Source organism: Astyanax mexicanus, chromosome 11, assembly GCF_023375975.1.
Source record: "Astyanax mexicanus isolate ESR-SI-001 chromosome 11, AstMex3_surface, whole genome shotgun sequence".
Classification (NCBI taxonomy): Eukaryota; Metazoa; Chordata; class Actinopteri; order Characiformes; family Acestrorhamphidae; genus Astyanax; species Astyanax mexicanus.
In genome coordinates, this window is record NC_064418.1 from 37,073,269 (window position 1) to 37,084,817 (window position 11,549).

Genomic DNA, 11,549 nt, shown 5'->3' on the forward strand with positions numbered 1-11,549 from the left:
TGTCTCAGTCTGTAGTTGCATTCCGAAGTGTTGGCTATAGTCAAGGTCGGACTGTTCCTTCGTAAGACTTTCTTATTAAGGCTCTTTTTCTTAGTAACCTGTAAGCCTCCTCGTCATCATGTGGTATATAAAACCTATTATAACAAACAAGTAACATTTTTTTTAATTAACTCTGATCCAGAATAATTTTTTTACCTTCTATTACATAGCAGCCTGTACCAGATGCAGCCTATATTTTGGATCTCAGCTAATATCTAGTCTTGTGTTTGTGGAAATCTTTGTTAGTGTTGGTTTCTGCTCGGATGCTAAGCTCTGTTAAAGACTTTTCTTTGATGTGCTCTAATTTTTCTTAATTTTACATTTGGAGTTCTAAGTTTGTGTGTGAGTACCTGTTCTGTTTTACTTCATTTTCTTTTCTTTACTTCATTAAAACTTCTGCATTTACATCAGCCTCCAGTGTAATGTTATACTACTACCACTACTACTGTTCATTAAGGAAAATTGTTGTACATTTTGGTTCTGGTGGAGCTTTAAGCTCTACACATACTACACATTTCCCCTTTTCATAATTTCAATTAAATGTAAATTGTGTAAATTTCTTTAGAATCTGAAGTGAATTATATTTTAAGTGTTACATCGTCCTAATAAAACAGTGCACAATGTTTAACATTTAATAAACAGTCCAGACTTTGCTTACACCAGCATTTCTGCAGATTTAAGTATATTAATGTGCTATTTTAAACCATCCATTAGAGAAATGCTGCCCACGTTAGAATGTTAATCAAAAATGCATCAGTGATAACCGCATTAAACACAAAAGCACACTCCAGAGAGATAAAGCTGTATTCACTGGTCAGCCTTGGGGTTCTGCCTAAGGTTGCCCTTTGGCATTAAGCCTGAAGCAATTTGTATTATATATTGCAGGAGAATTGCAGACAAAGCAGGAGCAGGAAAGCTTGTACATGATGGGATTGAAAATACAAAAACACTTGGAAGCTTCTAGTACTTTAAGCTAGGTTCCCTGTCCAAAGCTCAGTCCCATGTTCCCAGTCTTAAGTTTAAGTCTTAAAACATGTTCACCTCCCCGTCCTGGGTTCAAGTCCCTATCTGGGTGGAGTTTCTATGTTCTCCCTGTGCCTGTGTGGGTTTCCTCCAGGGAATCAATAATTCCAAAAAAAATGGAAATTGGATACCCTAAAAATTGGCTGGGTATACCCAGGTATGGATTGGCACTCCATAGCAACTCCTCAGTGCCCAATGCAGTCCTCCAGGTGGCTGGCTGTTTCTGGTTAAGAGTATGTTGTGTGCAATTGACTGTAAATGTAAGCTTCCTTGAGTGACAAAGGTGCTATTTGTAAGTAAAACAATAAACTACAATAGCCAGTTGACATGTATATGTGTTCTTAATCTTTATAAAGAAATATAACTAAGAAAATGACAGTGTGAAAAACATTGTGTATTTAGCAATGGTTTCAAATTAATAATCAAAAGTGTAATTTACCTAATATGCAGTCACACTCAGTAGCTCTGCTTTTGAAATTGGATGAGCTGGAGTCAACAGAGTGAATAGAGCACTGGGTTACTGATGACAGGATCGTGGGTTCACCACACTGCCACTGCTGGGACCTCAAGCAATGCTCCCCAGCTACTGCAGTGAAGGCTAGCCACGGCTACAGGCATGTGAGCTACCTGTATTACTCTGTATGTGTTTAAGGCAAAGGTCAAATTCTATCTGATTCCAACACAAATTGTTCAATTGATCAAACTCACCTCCATGCTAGAAGCGTGTAAAAATTCAAATGTAATCAGACACTGGTGCCAAAATAGTTTTGAAAATTCTTTCTGCACCACCTGTGTTTTCATTTTCATAGCATTTGAACCAGGGCCTTAGCAGAAGACACTGAACAAAAGAAATAAACATGTTGGTTATATATGTAATGTGTGTATTACCAGATAATACGATAGCGGAGAGTCTGATGCTGGTTCTACCTTGAAATAAAGCTGTAGCTGTAATTCTGTGTGCCAGCTGGTAGACAGAAGTAGCAAATCTTGAAGTGCCAGCCAGTGCTTCACCAGACACTTTACAGATGGCTGTAGCCATGGCTACAGTGGCCTATTTCTACAAATTTAAAACGCAAGGAACATCTATTCAGGAGTGCCCTGCCTGCCAAAACATCCACAAGGATGCTGCAGAATCATAAAGAAAGTCACCAACGATTCCAGAAGAACATCACATGAGCTATACATTTCACTGGCCTATAGGCAAAAATCAGGTTATAGTAAGATATGGAAAGAATGAACCAGCCAAAAGTGACACTCATAGGATAGTAGCAGAGGAAATCCTGTTACTAACCAAAAGAAGCAGCCATAGTCATTTCACATATACATTAACATTTTTTTAAATAAGGTTTCATAGGCAGACTAGCACAAACCATACAGTTTTTTGAGCAACCGTTATTTTGTCACACAAAGTGTTTTAGCCAGATGCTGCCAGTCATGATTTTGTGATAACTTATCTGCCCACTATCAGTCCTTGTTTAGACAATCATTATACATTCGTGTGTATTCCCAACCTCTCCCTTGATGTAACTCTCAAATCAGTAAACATACTATTTCATGCATCAAATGACATTCTGCATGTATGTGTTTTTTAAATCGTGTCTGTTTTTCATAGTAGGAAAAGCATATTAACTTTTAAACATGGTGGTGGTAGTGTGACAGTGTGGCAATGTTTTGCTGGCTTAGTACCTGGATAAGTAGAATGACTAAACCCCAGTTCATTAGCAGAATCTAAAACAGCAACATGTAAGGTAGCAAGACGATCATGACAGACTTTGCTCAACAGAGATTTGATAGTTCATATATGAAAACCTAGCAATATATCTCAGCTTTGCACCAAAACTAGGTAAAAAGCTGAAGATTTTGGAAGTCATTGATTTTATGTGGTAATTTTTTTTTTTTTTATGGTTGCGTGTTGGTTTTTATGGCTCTGCAAACAGATCTTTTTCAGAATGTTATGACTGGTCATAACAGTAGTTCAGAAAATGTATAGTGAGGGAATGAAGTGTGTAAAGAGGGGAAAAAAAAGACAAGGCTCAAGTGCATTTACTGTTTACAAATAAACAAAAGAAAAAGCCATCTCTCCTGTGGTATGCAATTGCAAAACAACAAACTAACAAACCAACTCTAACTCTACTAGAAAAATCTACCCAATCCAACTCAATAAAAAGCAAACAGAAAACAGAAATTAATCCTAATTCCTTAACTAACAATACACAGGAGAAAATAGTAGGCAAGAAAATGGCACTTACCCCCTTTCAGCACTAAAGGTGAACACAAGCTTAAGTTTCACACTTAAATCACATACTTAAGGTGCTTGCACACTGAACGCGGTATGCCGCGCGGCATTCCGCTGTGCTGCCGCTCTGCTCTACGCTGGTCAGTTGCGGGTGCGTTGCGCTGCTGCTGACGCCAAGCGTCTCCTGCTGATAATAGGCGGAGTTTTCTAAAACCCATCACCTCTGCGAGCGGTGTTTTGTAGTTTTGAGTCTCTACAGCCTCTGTGGATCTGTATCTGTTTCTCAGCCTCAGAACAAAGCTCTGATTCTTCTCTTCCTCCTGTTATCTCTATATGAGTGTAGGGAAGTGATGTACAGCTGAGGGGATTCACTAATCGCTATTATTAGTCTCTCGCGCACGTTTATTGTTGTTTGGACTACAGTTTCTCTCTAGTCGCGTGAGTTCACGTCATGCGTTTTCTGCCGAGGTACCGCTTGCCGCGAGGTCAAAGTTGAACCATGTTGAACTTTGCCCGCGGTAAGCGGTAGCGCGGTGGAGGCGTGGTTATGGGCGGGGAAACGCGCCGCTTTCCGCTCTGCTCCGCGGCAGCGACGCACCGCTCTACCGCTCTAGACACTATTGAATCCTATGGGGGTCAGCGTACCGCGCCGCACCTACCGCGTGCAGTGTGCAAGCACCTTTAGGCAAGCTAACAAATAACACATCACAAAGGTAGCATGCACGCACACAGCAAAACACAGCTCTAGCTCGCTCACTCTGCTTTCTCTCATTCAAACAGCCCTTGGGATGGGAGTTTTCCCGCCTTTTTTATTCACCTCCAGGCAAAGCAGGAGAAAGGAACCAGTATAGCACCACCTAGGGACATTGAGGTGTATAGACAGACACAGAGAAAAAGCATAGAAAACACAGACACAGCCATATCGGGAAGAAGGTCTGACCAACACACATGCAGCTAAGCTGAGTTCAATTACTTTCCTGGGCAAGCACACATGCTACACCAAGAATGCTGTGTCAACCTCTGTATGATCTATTTATAATCAAACTGTATTAATCTTGACTGGAATGTCTGCCAAAATGCTACATATGTATCTGTTTACTCTTCATGATGTTTTAGATGTTAAAAAAATAGAAGGTTGAAGCTGTATATTGTGTTTTCTGGGCTTTTTTTTTATACATAGGGCGCACTAGATTATAAGTAGCATAATACGACACTAGTAAGGCACAGCGGTGTTGCCATATTTTCCTTCTAATTCAGCAGATTTCGCCGCTGGGTGGTGGTGGGAGTAGGTTAACTAAGTTAAGTAAAGCTAAGCAAAGTTAAGTGCTGGATGTTAATCTACACAGATTTCTTGTCTGAAAACTGTTTATTTGGGTACATAAAGTGCTTCTGTCTATTTACAGTAAGCTTAGATTCACAAATTTCTCCTGCATTAAGGTTAGCATTAGCCGCTAACCGCTAGCTCCTTACAACCTCACTGATAAAATACATACACTACCTGGCCAAAAGAATTATGTGGGGTTGATGCTGCAGTTGGTCAGGTCTAGGTTCAGCAACAGTATGTTGTGAGTATGAGTGTGTGACCTTTTCTTTTTGGGTGGCTTTTTTTTTGGCTAGGCAGTGTACATATGGTGCTCTGTATTATATGGTGCACTGATGATTTTTGGGAAAATTAACGGATTTTAAGTGCGCCTCATAGTACAAAAATTGCGGTATTATCATAGCTTAAACATCTGTGTGTATAAAAGCACATTATACTGTATGTATGCCCGTCGGCTCCATATGGATGCCTGTCTAGACTTGACCCCTGCAGTTCTGCTCTTTGTGTGTTGCACGCATGGTGTTGTGCGAATGCATCCCTGCTGTTCGTTAGCTGAAGTGGAGAGCATAGGAACAAATCGATGTGTCTGTTCAACACGTCCCAGCTGAGGAGCCACTGCGGGGGGCAAGAAGCACTAAAGACGTCCTACGGAAAGATTAGATTTTTCCCACTAAATTGCAGTTTCATGCAATTTTACCCATACCAACATCCATCTTACTTCAAAATTGCCTACTCAACAGTAAAGGACTTAATTAAGCACATGGCAGAGAGGAGGTAAGAGATAAACAGATGAACCAGGCTAAGAAGGGATGGTTTAATAGGTTTTGTTTCCTTTGCTGCATTATTTCATTACATTTAGGACAGCAAATTGAAGGGTCCCTTGTCTCAGGACAGAAATCAATACTGTCACTTATTTGGTCTCAGATTTCGATCAGTTGTTTGTTGCAGCCTGAACAGTGACAAAATGAATTCTGTCCACAGCCTCAGTTCCTCTAGATTACAGTGTTTAGTGGTAAAATACCAACCTTTTGTTCTAAAAGAGAATGAATCACTTGATGTGAAAAGTGCATTGTATTGTCAAACCTATATTGTCTCATTTTTTATCATGTCATGTACAATAATGAATCAGCACCAATTAATTGTGCACACAATCCACATTAACCCTTGTGTGGTGTTCGGGTCTGTGGGACCCGTTTTCATTTTTCATCAAATTATACTAAAAAAATATTTTTTCTAACTCAAACTCATTGGCATTGGCTCATTTTTTGTGAAAAACATATATCAAAACCCCCCTAACCATTTATATTACATACAGTATGTTTGGCCAAGGGCTAATAAACATTGCTTCATTTGTAAATTTGAAACTAAACAAATTTTCTACTCATATCTTGAGTTTAATTCATTTTCTTTTAGATTTTATTAAAAAACTAAAAAAAAAAAGAGTAGCACTTTTTGAAAGAAATGTAACATAAGAAAGATAAAGGCCAAATATTAACCATGTAAGCTGTTTATATTGCTTGCAATTTAGGTGAAGCAAGCATGTGTAAAGCATTTTAATGTAAAATTGCTTAATTTTGCTGAATTAAATACAAGTAACAAAGTAAACGAGTAACAAAAATATGAACACCACACAAGGGTTAAAAGGCAAGGCAAGTCAAGTTTATTTGTATGGCACCATTTATACGCAATGGCAAATTCAAAGTGCTTTACATAAACAGGGACAAAATACAAAGACATAAAACAAAAAAACAGATGTTGAAAAACACATTAAAAGGACAAAACTCATTTAAAAATCCTTTGTGGTTGGGCACTGGTCTAAGTTGTGGCCTGACTGAATAGAACATATTCTTGGGAAATGGCACCTATGCCAAAGATGGCTAAGTTAGAAGGACTATAAAGCCCCCCCAGAACTGGGCTGTGGAGCAGTGGAACACCATTCTCTAGAGTGATGAACATAGAGGAGAAGTTAAACAGTACTGTGTGTATGACTGATTTTATGAGACAAAAATAGAACAGTGATGATTAGCAGTATAAGACTGCTTTTATTACTGTTGATGTAGGGTGGAGCCATCTTGGATTCTGAACTTGGGTTGGTGAGGCTCTCCTGACTTTTTAAATTGGAAATCTGATTTGTATTGTTGAAATTTCAAAAGGAATGCAGCATGATCCATTGTGGCTAGGCCTGTCACATTATATATTTTGGTTTGATTGATGTATATCTATATCAAACCTTATATTGTTCCAAAAATAATTAAGATAAATAATATTATAATATTAAATAATATTGTTGTCACTTTAAGAGCATGTTATTCCACTAATATAAGGAATTGCAGTGGCATAAAAATACCATTACACCCTTTCAAAGAGAAAAGAGAACTTTTCATTATTATATAGAATATCTAGACACTGTAATTGAAATAGAAATACTCTTTAAGTATCCTAAGCAAATAAAACATTAATAAAAATAAACTATTTCTCCTGGCTAGTTCATGTTAATGAGCCAATAGTCATATCCACGTATTGTATGATGAGTCAATCTCGTAATTATCATAATAGGCCTCACGGCAAAATGCAGTCAAATCCTCACATTAAAGTTCCAATGTTCAATTTAGAGCCTTCACACAAGAGTAGAGATTGTAACTGCTGTAAAATAAAGTTGCACCATTTAGAAATACTGTATGTAAAAATATACTGTAGATCTGTAACATGGCCACACTCTCCCCACCCATACAGCTGCATGCAGAAATAAATTCAGCTATAACAGACACATCACTGAGGCCCCATCTGGGAGAGATCCAGCACGCATTCATCTCGATGACAAAGACGTGTATGAACATTTACATCAATCAAAGTCTGCTTCCCATTAAGGAGGAAGGCCAGCTACAGTTGGAGATGGTGTTAAACGGCTGAATCATCCACGGGAACCAGCTGCGCCTTTCCTTTTCTGCACATGTGGCCCAGACACATTCTGAAGCACTGCTCCAGTCAGAACAACCACACTGCGTTATTCAAATAATCAATCCCATATTGTGGTGTCCAGTGAAACAAAGGAAAGCAGAGCTGGGAGAGGGACAGTCTGGCAGGGAGTTGTGCTGCAAGGTAATCTCTATCCAGCCTTTCTGAAGGGATTATACTGCACACTAAAGAACAACAGAAGACCTGCTTTCTGCCGCGGCGTGGGCCTGACGTAAGTGCATGAGTAATATTTCCCATTGACATCTCCCTGGCTCTGTCACTCACTGCTTCTGAGATCACCTCATTCCGGCTGAAAAGCATGAGAACATTTCCTCTCCTCCATCATTTTTTTCCCATTATGGCCTTACGTTTGGAGTGGCAGTATTATTTCCCTGTTCTTCTCCTGCAGCTGACATCTCTGTATTCCTCTTCGGAGCTCTCACAAAGTCCTCAAGAAATTCTTCCGGAGTCTTAAACGCTTTATAGCGAGACATCCTCTATGCTATCTCACGTTCTCATGCACAAATGGACTGAATGTACCGAATTTCTCACCCTCAAAGGCCTGGCACCAACAAGTGTTACTGAGGAGCTCTATTCAGCGAGAGACTCGCAGGAACACACACGTTTGCACCTGCGCCTAATAGACCAAATTAGCACCGATTTTTTTTGTGCGTGCTTCTGCGAGTCTGCTGAAGGTAAAATAGGCAGTAATTATGAGTGAGTTCAGAGGGACCTTTATGAAATTAATTAGGTGCATCATAATAGGCAAAGAAAATTGTTAAATCATCCTCATCTCAATTCTGTGGTTTGTAACCATGGCACTTTCGATTAGGCACACATCTCTTTTTTTTTACACTGCAGATGGGTGCTCTGTGATTATGGATTTGAAGCTGATCAATGCATACACAGCTGAGGCTGTTGTTTTCATCTAAGGAACGTAGACTGAGCTAAAAGTAGACCAAGGCGTGACATCTTCATATGCTGGAGATTCATGGATTGCATCTGGGTCATTGTGCTCAGCTCTAAAGAGTCTCTGTGAGATACCATTGATGGCAGCTGAGGTTTCCAGGGTATGCAGAGTTCAGGCTTTTTGTAGCTTAGAGTAAAAATCTGTAGCTGACATGCCATCATGACAAAAGTCATGGTACTTGTATAATAGTAACATGGAACTGATTTTGTGTCACATGACTTTTGCTATATCCCATGGTAGTTAAGAAAATGCTGAGGGTGTCCTGAATTAAATGTCTGAATTAAATTTAGATGAGATTATTGCCAGAGTTGCTTGCCTTCTCATATGGAAAATTTTAACCAGATGCAGCAGGTCACAATTATTACTACCCACTGCAATGTACAGTCCAATGAGCGTGTTTTTCACACTATAAAGCGTAAAGTGTTAATTTTCCCAACTCAACTGTATCTGTAGTATTTTTAACACAGTTACAACACAAAAAAGATATAACTAATTAAAAGAACAGAGAAGAGAGAAAGAAGGAACAAACAAAGACAAAACAAACAGCAAAGAGTTAGGGGAATAGCAATAGAAAAGCTTTAGTAACATAGTGAATTTTGATGCCTGAAATCCCATTAGTTTTCCCCAGGTTTCCCCCAAAGACTGTTTGGACAGAATAAACCATATTTGGTTCCATGGGTCCAGGGCTGAAAAAATAGTGAGTTAATCTGCGGGCACAAAATGAAACACTGACTCCAGGGGTCACCGTGCTTTCACTCCACAAAAATATAAAACATTCTCATGCATGAGGCAATTTATTCTTTTTTATGGCCAAGCAGATGTGGACCAGGCAGGCGAGGAGTCACATAAACCGCTTAGATCTCTCTCTCTCCCTCTCTTACTCTTTCTCCAGAGGTCACCATCATCTTCGTCCCTCTTGATATGAGGGTCACAGTCATGATGATATTCTATAGTCCGAATACAGACAATTAAGTTATGTAAATTTACTAATTGAAAATCGAGAATCATCCAGACATTCCACTTGACCTCGTAGCTTTTAGAAAGGAAAACACATTCAGCCTCGGCTCCCAGTTATTTTATCCAAATCTCTCTGGAGAAGTCACTCAGCACTGACACAGTAAAATGTTATGAAAAACGTCAAAGCAGATCACACCACATTGAACACATACTGAAGTGTCGTAAATCTGAGCTGGACGTATTACTATGCTCAGTAGCCTACCATTAGATTAAAAGAATCTGATCCTTTCATTAAAACCCTTATTTATTTGAATGCTAATATAACAGCGCTAGTCTAATAATGTGTGTGTGTGTGTGTGTGTGTGTGTGAAATGATCTGCTTCCTATATTAGGAAATCAGGAGCAGCACATTGAACACACAGCACATGGAACTGAATTAATGATTTTTATATACACTAATCACTAATGAGAAGTCTTCTCATCACACATCTCTGTGGGATTTAAAAATGTAACAGTGCATTATGGGTATTGTGTATCAGTTTTGAGGTGCATATTGGGACAGAGATGCTCAATGTTTCAGTGTTCAAAGCTAAAATTCTCAAATATTGTGTGCACTAATAAAAGACAACAATAAATGCACATTCCTTAGAGCTACATTTACACAGTGTAAAGGTTAGTATAAATGTATATTACACAAGTATCACAACATTATGTAGCATTATTTTTTAAATCATTCTCAGTCTCAACTGGCTTGTAATAAAAACAAGCAATCCAAAAATAGAACATTACATTCTCTGAACTCAGATAAATACATTGTGTGAATGATTTTTTTTTTGTTGTTTCAACATCAAGTCAAATTCAAGTTCGTTTAACTCGAGGCTGCATTGATTTTTTTGGCTCACTTAAAGCAGCAATAGGTAGGATTTCCTTGATTTTTGATCTTTTTAAAGAAGTAAAATTACAGCTTGAAACTCACTGCAGCGCTGCATTGAGGTGTAATAGGAGGAATAGCGGTCCTCTCGTGTCTGTGCCGGAGCTCCTCTGAGCTCAAACCAGACTCTGTAAACGCTCAAACGCTCAAACGCTCGCGAGAACTGCGACCTGCTTAATACCTTTAGTATTAACAGTTCTACAAGAACTACTGGTTCATTCTTTACAAACTAACATACAGACACTCTGGCAGAAGCTGGAAAGCGACCGAATATGTCTGTGAAAGCCAAAAAACGCCAGAGAAACTAATCCGCCTGAAACATTTATTACACTCTACAACTGTAGGGGGAGCCCACGAGCACAAAATCTCAATCCTACCCAGTGGAGCTTTAAGTGAAACGTCATCGCCTCTGCCATATTAGTCCGGTCAAAACTAGTGTTAATATATTCAGAAGTAGACTGTTTAATTCCTAGATAAAAAAGTACAATATTGTTTACTTTTGGCACCGTCGAGTTCGTACTGTGTTCAGCGGTCCAGCGGGGAATGCGCAAAATATTTGAAGACGGTTTGGGATCCCACGTTTTACAGAACACTGAGGAAAACTTCAAGAACCGAACCCGTCAGGCAAGAAGTCTTATAGAAGGATTACACGGTACGAGCACAGGGACTGTTTATTTCAAGTGTGTGAGATATTTGTGTAGTTTGAGTTGGTTTTAGAGACACAGCGCTGCTGTTAATTACGTTTATAAAACAGCTTACAGCAATTTCTTGGAAATAGGCAAATTCTTGGGAATTTTAAACCTCCAGTATAATACTTCCTTAAACTGGTGGCTAGCTACACCGTCTTAAATATGGACTGCACGGGTAAGAGCACAATGACTGACTATTTTAGAGATGATTACAGTTGTGAGGGATCTGTGTAATCTGTTATTTGTAAGTAGGCAAGCTTCAAACTGAGAGAAAGGGCAGTGGGAGCTAGCTAGCACGTAGGCTAACCGACCTGGTGGCCAGGCACGGTCCGGTACTGGGCGCTTACACACCGGGCTTACACCCTGTTATGCTAACGCCCTATTAGCGAGCTCTGTAAGCGGCCCTGAGTCTCTGCGTTAGCTTGCTA